Source organism: Canis lupus, chromosome 20 (assembly GCF_003254725.2).
Source record: "Canis lupus dingo isolate Sandy chromosome 20, ASM325472v2, whole genome shotgun sequence".
Taxonomy (NCBI): domain Eukaryota; kingdom Metazoa; phylum Chordata; class Mammalia; order Carnivora; family Canidae; genus Canis; species Canis lupus.
The window spans coordinates 24,026,664-24,044,232 of NC_064262.1; the positions used below are offsets into that span (position 1 = coordinate 24,026,664).

At 36.6% G+C, this 17,569-nt stretch overlaps 1 long non-coding RNA gene across 1 annotated transcript in view; it reads right to left on the reverse strand.

The window, feature by feature from the left end:
* The window catches only part of LOC125753172 (uncharacterized), a 44,855-nt gene extending 29,977 nt beyond the window's left edge, over positions 1 to 14,878 (reverse strand). The window contains exon 1 of the long non-coding RNA XR_007404322.1: positions 13,224 to 14,878. This is a non-coding gene — a long non-coding RNA (uncharacterized LOC125753172). The remainder of the gene's footprint in view (positions 1 to 13,223) is intronic.
* Positions 14,879 to 17,569: the final 2,691 nt, after the last annotated feature.

Sequence of the window (17,569 nt, forward strand, 5' to 3'; positions counted from 1 at the left end):
GAATAATTCAATCATTTCTTTTAAAGTATGGGACTTAAGAAACGAGATCGACTTCTGTTGAGTTATTTTGAAGGCCAAAAAGGTGAGCTTTCTAAAGTGGTTTAATTATTTGCCACTATCAGAATGTGATAATGGCGTAGTCAACCAGTAACAGGTAATCATTGTAAGCTTTGAGTAATATTACAGCGCATTGGAAAACATGTAGTCAAAAAATAATGGTAATAATTAAAACCATTTTTCAATGGATTGATCTATGCAATTTAATCTTATTCAGAACTCAATCATAGGAAATTCTCCAACCATAGTAATCTTCAAGTAGCCACCTACTTCCAATACTTCTTATCTCTTTCATGGATTCTACCAAATGGCATCAGTGTACTACACAGTTACTACTTAACATGGAATAAATTTATTCCTAGAGTAGTGCCAGTAAGTGGAAAAAGGAGATGACCACTGTAGAACTGAGGAGTCTTTACAACCTAGGGCTATGCTGCCAAAAAGTATACCTAAAAGAATATTTGTTGAATAATGAAAGATATTGATAAATGAGCAAACCAGTAAATGGATGAATTAACTAGTGAATAAGTGAATTTTCTTCTGACTGGTTTGCTGTTCTCATTTTTTTTCTTTTTTTTTTCTTTTTCTTTTTTTTAATTTTTATTTATTTATGATAGTCATCAGAGAGAGAGAGAGAGAGGCAGAGACACAGGCAGAGGGAGAAGCAGGCTCCATGCACCGGGAGCCCGATGTGGGATTCGATCCCGGGTCTCCAGGATCGTGCCCCGGGCCAAAGGCAAGCGCCAAACCGCTGCGCCACCCAGGGATCCCTCTCATTTTTTTTCATTCCAAGGCTATAGGATTTTTGAAATAAACCTTTAAAACTTTTTATAGAATAGATTTAGATAAAAAGAAAAGTTACAAAGATAGTACAGCCATTTCTATGTATTTCATATCATTCCTCTATTGTTAATATCTTACATAAGGATGGTATTTTTTTCACAATTAATGAACCCAAACTGATGTATTATTATTAACTAAATACTACACTTAATTCAGATTTCCTAAGTTTTTACTTAGTATCCTTTTTATATGCTGGGATTCCATCTCAGATGTCACATTCCCTGAAATTGTTGTATCTCTTTAGGCTCCTTGTGAGTGGGACAATTTCTCAGCCAAATTTGTAGTGACCTTGAGTATTTCAAGGAGCTCTGGTCACTTGTTTTGTAGACTGTCCCTCCATTGGGTTTTGTCTGATGTTTTTCTCATGATTAAACTGGGGCTATGAGTTTTTGGAATAAAGACCACAGAGGTAAAAAGCCATTCTCATTGCATTATACCAAGGGTACATGCCAGCAACATGACTTATTATTGATAATGTCAAACTTGATCACTTAGCGTAAGGTAGTGCCTGTCAGGTTTCTCCACTGTAGAGTTACTTTCCCTCTTTCCACACTCTTTGGAAGGAAATCACTATGCATGGCCCACAATTAAAGAGTGGTGAGTTATGACCTACCTCACTGAGAGCAAAGTATCTGTGTATAATATTTAGAATCTTCTGCACAGGACATTTATCTATTTCCTCCAATTTATTTATTTATTCAATCATTAATTTGTATCAGTATAGACTCATAGACATTTGTCATGTACTTTGGACTATAACCCAATATTACTTTATTTTGTTGTTCAAATTGTACATTGTGGGCCATTGGGAACTCTTTTAATTAATTTCTATATCTCTTTGACATACCTCTATCATTGTGGGTTTGTTCTTTTGTCAGGGCACTTACTTAACCTGATTCCACAAAATGCTCCAGGCTTATCTTGTTTATTTCCTACCCCCGTGCCTGAATCAGCCATTTTCTAAAAAATGCTTGTTCTTTTGTGTGGAGAATAGTATTAGAAACCAAGATCTTGGCACTAGGTTTTACAGGAGTTTTTATTGTTATTAGTTTATGTGTTTGTTCATAGAATATTCATAGAATATTGATAATATTTCCTCTGGTGGTCACCATATGTAACTTTTGACAAATTACCTGGAAAGTGGGAATGATTCCTGCTTCATAGAGAGTCATTAGCACAGTGCATGGTATAAAAACAAAACAAACTTTAGTTCTACGTGATATTACTATCAATTGAGTAAAAATAAAGCAAATAATAATTATTTTGCTTCTCAAAGTTTATTTTAATTTTCTAGAGGTTTTGCTTTTGTTTTGATGTATTTTCAATACCTATTCAAATAGACAATTTAGAGACTTCAATTCTAGGCCTAGCCCTATTATTAAAAATAATTTAGCCAAATCATCTAATATCCCTTTTTCTATAATGGGTATTACACTGTTTGCTCAATCTAATGCCAGAGGATTAGTCTGTAGGTAAATCAACATTTATGCAAATGTATAGGTGGCAGGATTATTATCCTTTTGGTCAGTATTACTAACCTCTGTTTCTTTTGTTGCTCTTTGTCTCTTTACTTCTTTCCCATTCCTCCAAATAAGTAGTAATGATGCCATCTTGAATCCTTCCCTTAATATAAATTTGAATACCAGATTTTTAAAAACTAGTACCTAAATTCAGATGTGGAAATTCCTTTCAAATTTTACTGCAATGAATCCAAATTAGGTAACTATTTTAGATGCTTAAATTTTAATTAACATTTCTCTAATTTGCCCACAGATAGTATTTTAAGCTGATGAGCCCTCTTAGTTCCTTCCTGAGAAACTTTAATTAAAACAAGTGTAACTAAGCCCACTGAGTTACTAGGTCATAATGAATATGGAAAGATAGATATTTGGCACAGCAAGGCATGACAGGAAAGTGTAGCATCTCAAAAATGCTCCCATATTAAATTATTGATGCAAAGCAGTTGACTATGATCCTAAGAAGCAAGGCCATCAACTCTCTAGACATGATCAGATATCAAAGTTGACAGGTTTCACAATCTGATCATCTTGTTTTTCTTTACCAAGGTAAAGGCAAGGCACCTCACCATGCCTGATAAACTATAGGCAGTATCAGCATAACTACATGAATGAAATTGATCTCCTCAGAATGATGCATCAACCCTAAAAGATTGTAATTTTTTACTAGACTGTCTGCTGGGGAGTATGGGTAAGGAAGAGTTAATATTTATCTCTAAATCCTTTGTGCCTCACTTCCTGTAAGATACTAGCCATACCCCACGCGAAAACCCACTTTTAACAGATCTTAAGACTTAATGACAACATGTTCAGAAGGCAAATTAAACTAGGTTCCCATGCTTGATGTATTGAAAGTAATTGTTATCTCATTATTTACTTTTATAAACAGAAAATTCAAATTTAACTCTTTGGAGGCACTGATTAATGTTTTTATGATTGGTATAAAATCTACTTGCAAGTCAGTAAAGTGGTTAATAAAATATTTCCTGTGCATCATCTAATCTCTTAGACCTTCAGTATATCTGAATTCTAAAAAGCCAAATATATTAATAATCCTGTGATGGATGTGGTCTTATTTATCAACAAATGTTTATTTTAGATTTGCCATTTTAACTGATTTGTCATTTTCCATTTCTTCCCAGTATCCTAGCTACTTTTTTTTTTTTTTAGTTGTTAATGGACTCTCCTACCAGCATGAACTTGAAGGGTGAATTAATAATAAGGCTGTGTAGAGAGAGAAAGCCTCAAAAATCCAACATATACATGTGCTATCTGGAGATGAAGGTAGATTTTTGAAGAGAATAGAAAAGATTTTTTTTCCTCCACTGATTAGAAGTATTGTGCTTGATTTACATCTTGCTGCTAAAATCATGAAAGAAAGGAAGAATTTGAGAGTTTCTGACAAGATTAGGAACTCCCTGAAGAATCTTATACCCTAGAAGCTCCATTGCCTGCTCCATCAGAAATGCAGTTTTTTTCTTGTGGGCTTCTGAAGGACCATTAAGAACCAACATGAAGGCCATCAGAGATTCTGATGGACACAGGAGCAAAGAGCAACAGTGCAGTGCATTCTAGTGCAAATTATTATTTTTTATTTTTTTGTGCAAATTATTTTAAAATACAAATAGAGAAGATAGGAAATGCAGGGAATTTATCCATGCAGTCTATCTTAAATTAAATATCCCTTCCTCTCTGACTCTCCCATTTTAGCAGAGAAAGAGACATGGGCTGCCACTCTATGTTCATGCGTGATGAAGTTGTAGTTAATAATAAAAATCTACCTAGGAAAGTCAGAATAATTCTTAACTATCATTCAACCAAGCAATCATGTCTGGTCTTTTCCTTTCATGGAACAGAAAAGAGACTATTGTTCTTGTATCCGAACAATGTTTCAGCCACATCATATTCGTAACAAGTCAGTTTTAAGTAATGAAGTCTCAATTCAAGCTTACATTTTAAAATGTACTGGCATATCTATATTTCCTCAAAAAGAATACACAATTTGGAATATATAAAAAGCTCTTATAAATCAATAAGAAAAAGAGAAATCACAATAGAAATATGGGCAAAAGATTTGAACTCTTCATCAAAGAAGATATCAAAATGGTCTATAAACTTACATCTGGGAAATGTAGGTTAAAAACCATAATGTAATATTACACCACCCCCTCAGAATAATAAAAATGAGTAAGACGGAAAATACTCAATGCTGACAAGAAAGTGGAGTAATCAGAACTCTCCGACATTGCTGGAAGAATATCTATTTTGCACAACCATTTGGCATTTCTAATAAAGCCTAACATACGCATTTCCTATAAGCAGTTTCATTATGAGGTACATTCATAGTAGAAATGTGTGCAAATTTCCACTGAAAATCATGTTCAAAGATATTCAGGGCATCACTATTCATGATAGACAAAATACTGGAAATGCCTACCAAACCCAGACTGAATAAATAAGCTGTGTTAATATTCACACAATTGAAAATTATACAGCAATGCAAATGAACAATTTGAATCTATACACTACAGCATGGAGAAATCTCATAGACAGAATATTGAATAAAAGAAGTCAGATGAGGGGATCCCTGGGTGGCTCCGCAGTTTAGCGCCTGCCTTTGGCCCAGGGTGCGATCCTGGAGTCCCGGGATCCAGTTCCGCGTTGGGCTCCCCCCGTGGAGCCTGCTTCTCCCTCCTCCTGTGTCTCTGCCTCTCTCTCTTTCTCTTTCTCTATCATAAATCAATCAATCAATCAATCAATCTTTAAAAAAAAAGTCAGATGAAAAAGAGTATATAGCATCTAATTACATTTGTACAAAGCACTAAAAAAGGAAAAACTATCTATGCTGCCAAAATTCAAGATAGCGATTACCCCTGGGGACTGGGGACTAGTTGAAGGTAGGCAAGAGTCAGGGTTGGGAGAGCTGTGAACTTTGGTTTCTTGATCTTGCTCCCATGGTTGCATCTATTTCTTTAAAAATTCATCAATCTATACATTTATGATATATGAATATATATAATACAACAATTGGCTCTTTTTACTGAGGTATAATTGATATGTACCATTATATTATTTTCAGGTGTATAACATAATGATTTGGTATGTGAATATATATAAATATATTATATATATAATATGTATTGAGAAATGATTATCATATCCATTAATTACCCTATGGAATTACAGAATTTTTTCTTGTGATGAGAGCTTTTGGGATCTACTCTTTTAACAACTTTTCAATATCCAACATAATATCGTTAGCTATAGTTGCCATTCTGTATATTACATTCCCACAACTTACATATTTTATAACTGGAAGTTTGTGCCTTTTGACTCCCTTCACCCATTTCACTTACTCTCCATCCCCCATCCCTGACAACCACCAACAACAGTCGGTTCTTATAACTGAAATTCCCAGGGTTAACCCTCAATAATAGTTCCATACAGGTACTCAAATTATGCCATTTGTGATTCACTCTCTCCCTGCCCTCCCCTGCTGTCTTTTTCATTGATTATTGTCATGGAGAGACTCTTCCTGTACGGTATCAGAATGTACACTAATATCCCCAGGCTTACATGTCATCCATTTAAGAAACAAAGCAAAAAGACAGCTCCTCCACCCTTTCTCATTGTAAGGATCAAGAAATTGAGTCCAATTGAATCAAAGTGAGATGCAATCCATCCCTATACAAAGCAATATGAGCAGGGTATGGAAGCATTTGTGTTCCATGTTACAGAGGCAGAGCTGTGTAGTTGTGACAGAGACAATATGGATATGGCCTGAAAAATTAAAAAATATTTACTATCTGGCCCTTTACAGAAAAAGTTCACTGACTTCTGACCTGGTCTCAAATGTTACACTGTGTCATTTCTATCCACTAGAGGTCAATCTCTAAGGCCTGCCCATGCTTGGGCAGGATATCTTTGTGGGTATCTTCTCAACCACCCAGAGGTGGAGCCACCTAATATATACACGTTGAGAACACAGTGAGGGTGCTATTGGCTAAAGAAGCCCACAAGGATGCTAAGCGGACCCAAGCACAGAACCCACTCTAGGTGAGACAGAATGTTTCTAAGTCTCTGCGCAGGTTAACTGAATTGAGAAAATTCAGATGGTGCATTCTTTTTCCAAATTAGTTAACACAAGTGCCCACATCAGTGTGGTAAGAGAACTTGTTCCTCTCCAAAATTATACCTATTGCTCAGGGGCACTTATGTTGAAGTCATTCTGACAACTTTTACAATGCTCTAATTGAACTGCCTGGGCACAGAAGAATTGCTTCTTGCTACAGGAAAATAGTGGGGGGAATTACAAAAATGACATATCAGAAAAAATGCAACATATTCTCAGGCTTTTGAAATGTCAGACTTCTGGGCACCAATTTATCTGACTTACATTACAGGGCTACAAATAGTCAACAACTCTTATTTGGCCATTTTTCACAATAAAAAGACATTTCTAAGTGCTATTTTAGCTCCATAATGATTTTACAGATCTATTTATTTTGCATTAAGGGTGTATATGTTGGGGGGGAAGGGGCTGGTTCCCTAAGTAATACCTTGCCTCTGGCAATGTTGGGCAACAGAGGAGAATGTATTATACTAATCACATTGGATCACTTGCTTAGTGAGAAGAATGTAATCTGGATTTTAACAAATACAAAGCATTCAAAATTCACATGTAAAATTAAGCAGCCATTGAGTTCCTCCTGTAACAGAAATATGTCACTATCATCCCTTCAGCTCTAGGGTAATGGAGAAAGTTGAGAGCCATTATCATAATCTTGAAGAGATTTCTTTTTATTGTATCATTCCCAGAAAGTCAGCTTGAAAGGTGGGTTTGAAATGGAGGAGAGTCTTCCACTGCAAAAGAACATCAGATTCCTTTTGACTGACCATACATCCCCACATCAGCGGATGCATACATGGTATCTTCTGAAAGAAATACTGGCCAGCAGAACTTCATGAAAGACAGGCAGATGTTGACAGAAATGGTATTATTATCATCTATATTTGGAGTGTTGGTGTGGAGATTTTTTAAAAAGTACCTTTTTAAAACAAGCTCTTAAAAAAAAAGATTTTATTTATTTATTCATGAGAGACAGACAGAGAGAGAGGCAGAGACACAGGCAGATGGAGAAGCAGGCTCCACGCAGGGAGTCCGACATGGGACCCAATCCTAGGACTCCAGGATCACGCCCTGGGCCAAAGGTGGCACTAAACTGCTGAGCCCCCCCTGGGCTGCCCTAAAACAAGCTCTTTAATGAGAGATTCAGGCACTTGCACCACTTATTAGAAGGCAGACACAATGTGAAGAGGATCGATCACAGAGTAGATACTCTGAAAATACAAGCCAGGTGAGAGTAACCCCTACCTACCTAGGGCCTATACATAGCCAGCAACATGGTAGCTACTGTACCCATATTCAATCTTCACAATACTTTTATCAATTGTATGTTACTATACTTATTTTAGAAGCAAGGAAATTAAGGCTTCATAAAGCCAAGTAAATTGTTTGAGGTTACATAAATTTGATTTGGGAAACTGATTCTAAACTAAGGAAATCTGATTCCAGAGCTCGTTATCTTAACTACTATGTATTACAACCAATGAATAGGTGAATGAATGTGGAGGGGGGAAACCTTCAACAGTTTTTTCTTAATGATGGATAAGAGTTATTGAGGACTTAGCTAGTGCCAGCCATGAAATATTGATAACCTCACAAGAACCCTATCAAAGTTAGGAGTAGCTCTTTTTCCTTTATTTTAGGTAATGGATTTGAAATTTAGAGAGGTTAAACCAGTTTCCTGAAGCCCTAAAATCTAGAACTGTTTGAATGTATATTTGAGCATAGGCAGTCCTCACGAGCTACGGAGCCAAAGAGAGTAAGGGTGTGGCATGGTTTTATCTGTGTTCAAAGAGATAACAGTGGCAACAGTGTGAGAGCAAAACTTAAGATAGAGAAACTAATTAGGAAGCTGTTTATCATTAGACAAAAGAGGTGGAAATGAGCTAAGGCAGACTCCTCAACCTTGCTACTAATAACATCTTGGGCAGGAGAATTCTTTGCTGTGGGTATATTTTAGGATATTTAACAATATCCCTGGCATCTACTCAATAGATGCCAGTAGTATCCCCCTTCAAACTCCAACAACAAAAAAAGACATGCCAGATGTCTCATGGAGGGCAAACTGTCCCTTATTGAAAACAATTAAGACATTGATGGGAAAATGGAAAATGGGATATTTCAGAAATATGATCAACTAGACCAAGTAATCAAAAGGGAGAGAGGCTTAAACATGTGTTCAGATGTGTAACACAGTTATGTAATAGCCAAATCAATACTAGGCTCAGGATTTCAGAGCTCAGGGTCTGGATTTCACAGTCTTGGGTTTGAAACCCAGCTGTGCCACCTACCCCTGGGTGAACTTGGGTGAGTTACTTATACTCTACAGGTTTTAAAAAGAAGATCCTAAGCAAATTACGTATCTGACAAAGAGTTAATACTCAAAATATATAAATAATTCATAAAACTTACAGCAACAAAGTAACCCAACAACCCAATTTAAAAATGCACAGAGAATATGAATAAACATGTTCCCAAAGAAGACACATACCAATAGCCAACAGGCACATGAAAAGATGTTCAACATCACTAAATTATCAGGAAAATGCAAATCAAAACCACAATGAGGTAGCACCTCTCACTGGCTAGACTGACTATCATCAAAAAAACAAGAAATAACAAATGTTGGTAAGGATGTGGAGAAAATGTATGCTGTTCGTAAGAATATAAATTGGTGCAGACACAATGGAAAAGAATATGAAGATTTATCAAAAAGTTAAAAATAGAACAATCATAGAGTCCAGCTATTCTATATCTGGGTATTTATCTTAAGAGTATGTAAGCACTAATTTGGAAAAATATATGCACCTCTATATACATAGCAGTATTATTTACATTAGCCAAGATATGGAAACAACCTAAATGCCATCTATGGAAGAATGGATAAAGCAGAAATAGTACAGAAATACAATAGAATATTCCTCAACCATAAAAAGAATGAAATTTTGTCATTTGTGACAACATGGATGGCCCCAAGGCTATTATGTTAAGTGGAATAAATCAGGAGAAAAATACAAGCAGTATGACTTCACTCGTATGTGGAATCTAAACAAAGCAAGCAAACAAGCAAAACAATAAAAGCAAATTTATAGACATTGAGAACAGATAGGTGGATACCAGAAGAGAAGGCAGTGGGGATGGTGCAATGGGTGATAGATGGTAACTCAACTTTTGAGGTGATCACTGTGTAATGAATGAAGATGGAATGAATATAGAATTATTGTATATCTGAAATTTATATAATGTTAATATTAATTTTATTTCAAAAAATACAAATCATAGACAAATAATAGATGATAGAAATAATAGATGATAGATAGATGATAGATAGATAGATAGATAGATGGATAGATAGATAGATAGATAGATAGATAGATAGATAGATGGTACATCCAAATAGGATTTACTTCAAAAAGTTGTGAGGGACGCCTGGGTGGCTCAGCAGTTGAGCATTTGCGTTTTGCTCAGGGCATGATCCCAGGGTGGTGGGATCGAGTCCCACATCAGGCTCCCCCTGGGGAGCCTGCTTCTCCCTCTGCCTATGTCTCTGCCTCTCTCTGTGTGTCTCTCATGCATAGATGAATAGAATCTTAAAAAAAAAAAGTTGTTGTAAAGATTAAAACAGGATACTGTGAATCAAGAGCTTAGCAGACTTTCTGGCTCTTAGTGGGTGCTCAGTAAGTGTTATTACTAGCCGGTAGGAGAAACAGGGAAGCTTCTTCAACTCCAGTTTGCAAAGTTCATGGTTTGAGAGTTTAGTGAGTGGATCGTATGAACTCTATAAACAATTTTATATTAGATGAAATATTTTCTCAACTCATTAAATTGAGGGCTCCTGGGTGGCTTAGTTGGTTAAGCATCTGTCTTCAGCTCAGGTCATGATCCCGGAGTCCTGGGATGGAGTCCCACATCGGGCTCCCAGCTTAGCAAGGAGTCTGCTTCTCCCTCTGCCCCTCTCCCTGCTTGTACTCTCTCTCTCTCTTTCCCTCTTTCATGTGCCCTTTCTCAAACAAATAAATAAGTAAATAAAATCTTTTAAAACAAACTTACATGGGAGAGAGAATATGTAACCAAATATTTGGTTTGATACCAATTTGAGTGCCTGGTATATATGTATGGATATATGTATGTTATTCTGTGTTTCTGGGTCTATTTGTGTGTGTGCATGTATACAAATACTAATTAGGTAATTGGAATCACACCAAAATATTAACACCAATTAATCCAAATTAGATGGTAAGATTATGAGTGAGTTTTTTTTCTATTTTTCCATTATCGCTTAATTTTTTTTCTATAATGAATAACTATAACTTTTATAAATAGGACACAAAAGTAAGAAGTCTAAATGTCTTCCCTTAAAATACATTGATTAAAAGGCTACTGTGGGCAGGCACTGTGCTAGAAGCTGAGGATATAATAATGAGAACTACACACACACACACACACACACACACACACACACACACACACAATACCTATATAAGCAAGGAACAGTGAAAACCTCAATAAACCAAATGTACCTACCAGAAAGTTAGAACTTGAAAAACCAAATTCAAATATAACAGTGATACTCCAACAGAAATGAAAATGGTGGCTTTTGGCAACGCCATCCTAATCATGTTCGCAAGTCTGACAAAAGATCCAAAAGAATTTTCTAATTTTCCTATTTTGCAAGTGGTTCAGTGGAAAACACCATCATCTTGTTTTTAAGCGTTGGCTTCCCTTACTTAGTAATTCCTATCCTCAGGGAATATAATGCAATTTTGCAATGTCCAAACCAGCCGTGAGTCTGATTAGTAGGGATAGCTCCCCGTGAAAACTATAATTTTCCACTGAGAGACTTATTTCAGTAACAAAGGCTTTCTTTAGACAATATGTAAGGGGTTTTCTATTTAAAAATAAAAACCCTTGCCTCCCTGAGCATTTAGGGAAATTCAAAAACAGTATGCATTTTTCTGAACTACCACAGACTTATGCAAACAACAATTTGGGCCTCAGGAAAATTCTTCAACATTCTTACTGTTTAAGATGGAAGTGCTTGCATTCTACTCACTGTAACAAGATTCTGGCTTAACATTGTCACTCTCAGTTTCAACTGGTGTCTGTGTGAAGAGTAATGGAGATGATCAATTAAGGATGCTCCCTCTATGCTCTGTGTCCTTTTTAACTAAGTACATGCTGAAGTGATGGGCTTTATACAGATGACAGTGTAGCCACAGATACAGATCTGCCCCTCGTCATCCTTTCTCACTGCTGCATTTCTGGAATTCGGCTTCATGTTCTGTCATCTTGAATATTTTAATATTTTACTGATCTTGAACGTGTTTAGCCATAGGAGGACAGCGGTAAAATAAAACTTTATAGCCAACAAAGTCCTTTATACCTAAAGTTTATTGCACATTTTATATTTTGTTTAACAACACATGGCTCCTCGAGACTCTGAAATAAACATAGCTTCCTCAGGTTGCAGTCTCTTTGTGTTCTTTTATTCAGGGAGAGTTGATTCTATTATCAGGATACAAAGAATTTCTGATAATTGGCCAGAGTGGATGAAATTTTATGGGGCAGTTGCTTCTTTCTCCAAAAGTGTTAAGACAACCTTAATGCTGAGAAAAATGGCCCACTCTCATCTTTGCTCTGAAAATATATGTACTTTCCATCCAAAGTGACCATGGACTCCCAATCTTTCTCAATACGGTGAAGATTTCATTCCATTTCAACTAAGTCAGGAAACAGTCAACTGATAAAATTGAAGAACCCCATTGACTCACGGAGTAGTTGATATGTATTTCAGCAACAACTTTTCTTGTTAGCTATGGTCTGAGAAAGTGTTACCTTATAACAGTGATAAAACTATTTTCTGTAGTGAAAAAATTTTAAAGTAATTAACACAATCGTAATTACTTCACTTACCAAGTTGACAGAAGTAATGGAAGAATTTTTAATACAAGGTAAAACAATGGAGTAGTTTCTATTTTTCCCAGATTAAGCCAAATATCCGGTTTAGGGTTTTGGCTATTGTTGTGTATACAAATGAAAAGCAAACAAATGGAAAACCTCTAGATTTTTCCATAAGACAAATTGCAGAGAGAATTGGCTTCCCAAAAGAGTATAATGTAATTTAAACACGTTTGTACTGGCTTTACTTCCCAGCTCTGATACTATTATTCAGATGATCAAAAAAAAAACAAAAAAACAGAAAAAAACAAAAACAAAAAAAACAAACCATTATTCAGTTGCCCCTTTACTTTTTAAAAATGGATTAAATTTCATTTCTGAGGTCCTTCCTTACTCTGATTTTCTATAGGTCTCAATAAAAATATATTACCCTGATTTGATCCCAACTATACCATTATCAAAATTTCATTTTCATTCTCTCATTCATATCTCTCACCACAATTTATTAAACAACCAACACTCATTTAGACCTCAATACCCTGACTTTATCTTCACTGCTAATATTTCCTCACAGGATATATTTCAGGATATTTTTGGGAGAAAGGGTTAAGGAGAGTGCTAACTGCCATACAGAAATAAACCACTGATCTCCTTGGTCTTACTGAGCTCTTGACCTATTTTCTTGCCTGAATAGCCAGGAAAGAAATTCAAAAGCCTTTAACCCTCTTCATACTTAGAAACAGAATCTAAAAATACCACATCTGATAGAAGTTCCTCATCACCTCTTCTTATCTCCAAGGATGAGCTCACTGAGTCTTAGAATGGGAGCAGTGTTAGAGGGGTCACCATTTCTAGATGCTGACTTCAGATGTGCAAGGCTCTTGGGCCATTGCTGTCAGATGCTGCATCTTCTATAAGGCCATCTTAAGAACTGAAATGTATCAGAAAGAGTGGAGTTTAGTTCTTGGATTTTTTAATGACTTGTTTCCCCAGATATTCTTGTGGTCAGGAAGTTCATTCCATTGTCTACCTTTCTTGGCTTCAATTTAAATGTGTTCTTTTCCACTCAATCTTCCACTGAGATGGAAACGTCTCATATACCTCTTGGAACAGCCTTCTTTACCCTTGAATATGGTTGTTAGGGTGCCCTTCAACTATCATTACTGTAAGCCATGTATCCTCCGCGATAAACGTAATTAAAAACTGCTCCAGGGTCTTCTTAAAGTAATGTGAGATTTTTACATTTTTATGCCTGGTGTGGGTGATGTTAAAATGAGTAGTACTGGGATGAGAAGGCAGGAGGGATGTCAAAAGATACCCTCTATCCTTAGTGCTCTCTTGATGGAAATGACAGCCTTATTTGTTTTGTTAACCAGTGCATAATTAAAAGTCAATATTCAAGATCATAATAAAAATCTGTATAACTACTCATGTTATGAGACTGAGGCTTGGAAGGAAAATCCATTAAAACACAGCCATGTGTAATTTACAAGAAATCAGTAATAAAATGTTTGCTCTCGACATTATCTGCAAAATGGTCTGTATATTACCAGAATAAATCCATATTACTTGGAGGCTGCAGATAAACATCCATAGGCAAAGTTCACGTTGAGGTTATCTGCCTTATGCTCTGAAATGGGGAGTGCTATTTAGAGGAGATAAATTGTGGTTTACTTCTCCAAGTCTCAAGTACATTGTGCAGAAATGAGTTTAGCTCCTGCGAGGGTATCTGTCATATCCAAATAGGAGAGAATGCCATTACAGGGTTGTGCCCATTGCAAAAAGGATATAGTTTTTGTCCTCAGTGGGAAACAAAAGGAAGATTGTCAACAATTAAAAGCCCTGTCAAACCTTGTGCTCACAAAAAAAAAAAAAAAAAAAAAAGGAATGGGGAGATGCCTGATGCTTTGGAAAACATTGATTCATTCAGCAGTAGAATATCTTATTCAAAGTCTCCAGTGAATTCACTGCCATGTATGCAAAACTGTTCATGAGGCTATCCCTGGGATTCTGCAGTTAGAATATTTTTATGCAGAGGGAAAAATCTAATAGTAATAGAATGGAACTCTGAAACACCCTAGCAGAGTTTTTATGAGCAGTCTGACACCTGTCAAGGCAAGAAAGTGGACACCATCTTTGGATAATACTCAATTTCCTCATATTAGGTAATGATTGTTGTTTCATGCCATTTAAATTAGACTCTAAGGTGGTGCTGGGAAAGGGGAGGGTGAGAATATTCCATCTCTTTATTATCATTTTGTCTCCTATCCCAATCCTTTATCACTTTTCTGCATCAGCACCACCATGGCTGGTGGTTTCTACTAATATCTATTTGTGATAAAACTCCAGGTTTGGAGCTCTAGGCTTTGCTTTTGATATGGAAATGAAGGCTCTGAAATTTACAAAACCCCTTTCTCAGTACATTGGACTTTCAAGAACTATGAGTTTTGTTGACTGTATCCTTTGCTGTGCAAAAGCTTCTTATCTTGATGAAGTCCCAATAGTTCATTTTTGCTTTTGTTTCTTTTGCCTTCGTGGATGTATCTTGCAAGAAGTTACTATGGCCGAGTTCAAAAAGGGTGTTGCCTGTGTTCTTCTCTAGGATTTTGATGGAATCTTGTCTCACATTTAGATCTTTCATCCATTTTGAGTTTATCTTTGTGTATGGTGAAAGAGAGTGGTCTAGTTTCATTCTTCTGCATGTGGATGTCCAATTTTCCCAGCACCATTTATTGAAGAGACTGTCTTTCTTCCAATGGATAGTCAACCTACAGAATGGGAGAAGATATTTGCAAATGACATATCAGATAAAGGGCTAGTTTCCAAGATCTATAAAGAACTTATTAAACTCAACACCAAAGAAACAAACAATCCAATCATGAAATGGGCAAAAGACATGAACAGAAATCTCACAGAGGATGACATAGACATGGCCAACATGCATATGAGAAAATGCTCTGCATCACTTGCCATCAGGGAAATACAAATCAAAACTACAATGAGATACCACCTCACACCAGTGAGAATGGGGAAAATTAACAAGGCAGGAAACAACAAATGTTGGAGAGGATGCGGAGAAAAGGGAACCCTCTTACACTGTTGGTGGGAATGTGAACTGGTGCAGCCACTCTGGAAAACTGTGTGGAGGTTCCTCAAACAGTTAAAAATAGACCTGCCCTACGACCCAGCAATTGCACTGTTGGGGATTTACCCCAAAGATACAAATGCAATGAAACGCCGGGACACCTGCACCCCGATGTTTCTAGCAGCAATGGCCACTATAGCCAAACTGTGGAAGGAGCCTCGGTGTCCAACGAAAGATGAATGGATAAAGAAGATGTGGTTTATGTATACAATGGAATATTACTCAGCTATTAGAAATGACAAATACCCACCATTTGCTTCAACGTGGATGGAACTGGAGGGTATTATGCTGAGTGAAGTAAGTCAGTCGGAGAAGGACAAACATTATATGTTCTCATTCATTTGGGGAATATAAATAATAGTGAAAGGGAAAATAAGGGAAGGGAGAAGAAATGGGTGGGAAATATCAGAAAGGGAGACAGAACGTAAAGACTGCTAACTCTGGGAAACGAACTAGGGGTGGTAGAAGGGGAGGAGGGCGGGGGGTGGGAGTGAATGGGTGACGGGCACTGGGTGTTATTCTGTATGTTAGTAAATTGAACACCAATAAAAAAAAAATAAGAAAAAAAAATAAAATAAAAAAAAAAAAAAAAAAAAAAAAAAAGAACTATGGTCACTTTAGGCCAGTGGTTCTCAAAATTGTGGTCTGAAAATCAACGATAATATCACCTGGGAGCTTATTAGAAATGCAAATTCTGGGGGCCCACCCAACATCCACTGAACCAGAAACTCTGAATGGGTTTCTGTAAAAGGACTCAGTATCTCTTAGCAATCCTTCAATTGCTTCTTATGCTTACTAAAGTTTCCAATTACTGTGTGAACTCCAAAATATTCTCTCTGAGGTACAGAGCCCAGCAATGATGTCTTTGCTCTGATTGGTACCTGTCCTTTCTCTAACCCAACAGATGCTAGGGATTTAATGGGGATCATCGGGCAAGATTTACTTAAATGAGAAAAAAAAACTACATTATGTTTCAGAAACATTAATCCCTTTCATGCATCCTGTCCTGAAAAAAACAAACAAACAAACTTTGGCAAATCTACTGGGTCTCCATTTTCATGAAAATGTTTTGTTCCCACAAACCTATGTCTCACTCTCTTTCACTGCTGCCAGGAAACACAGTTATTCTAAAGTCATCTGCAGCTCTAGACCAATTTGACGTTACTGGAATTAGAGAAATAATATATTGCACATAGTACAGCTAATATAAAACTGGCATTCTGATAACATAAATCTATAAACTGGGCCCCACTGAACTCACTAAAACCATGTTAATGAATAATCTTGGATCTCAAGACTTGGAGGTGCTTCTGAATCACGAAAACTACAAACACATCAAGTTACGCTGACTCTAAATTTAAGTAGTAAGTGTATTCTGTTATCCTCCTCAGATTTGATATTTCATCACCATGGGTATAGTTCAATTTAACATAACTGATGTTGATTTAGTTTACTGGCAACTCTCTGAGTCCATATTTTTGACTCAGCAGAATGCTCCTTGTTCAGACACAAATATAAGACTTGGGGATTGGAGGACAAGGATATCACTAGGAGAAACAGAGAAAGGATAGGCAAGGTCTGAGTTCTCAGATTGTGCACGGGCCACTAGAGCAAACACAAGAGCACTGCATGGTGTTTCATATTTGTAAAAGGAACAGAGATCCTCAAGATCTGTCACCATTGCATGAATTTATAGCTGTGGTATTTCACAGCTTCAACATTAGTTCCATCTCTTTTTGATGACAGCCTACCTTTGCAAAGCTGAGTTTTCAGCAGCTTCTGTGATAAAAAGCCAATGCCAGGGAAAAAAAAATCACCATCCAACAGGAAATAAGGGTGGCAGTGTTCTATTTAGCACCAAGGTTTGAGAAGTGGTACAGTACCCAACAGGCACACCCATCTATTAGTAAATAGCTGTGACTATTTAAAAATGAAATAGGCATTTTTTTTTGTTCAGTGTATGTGTATTTTTTTCAAACAGCT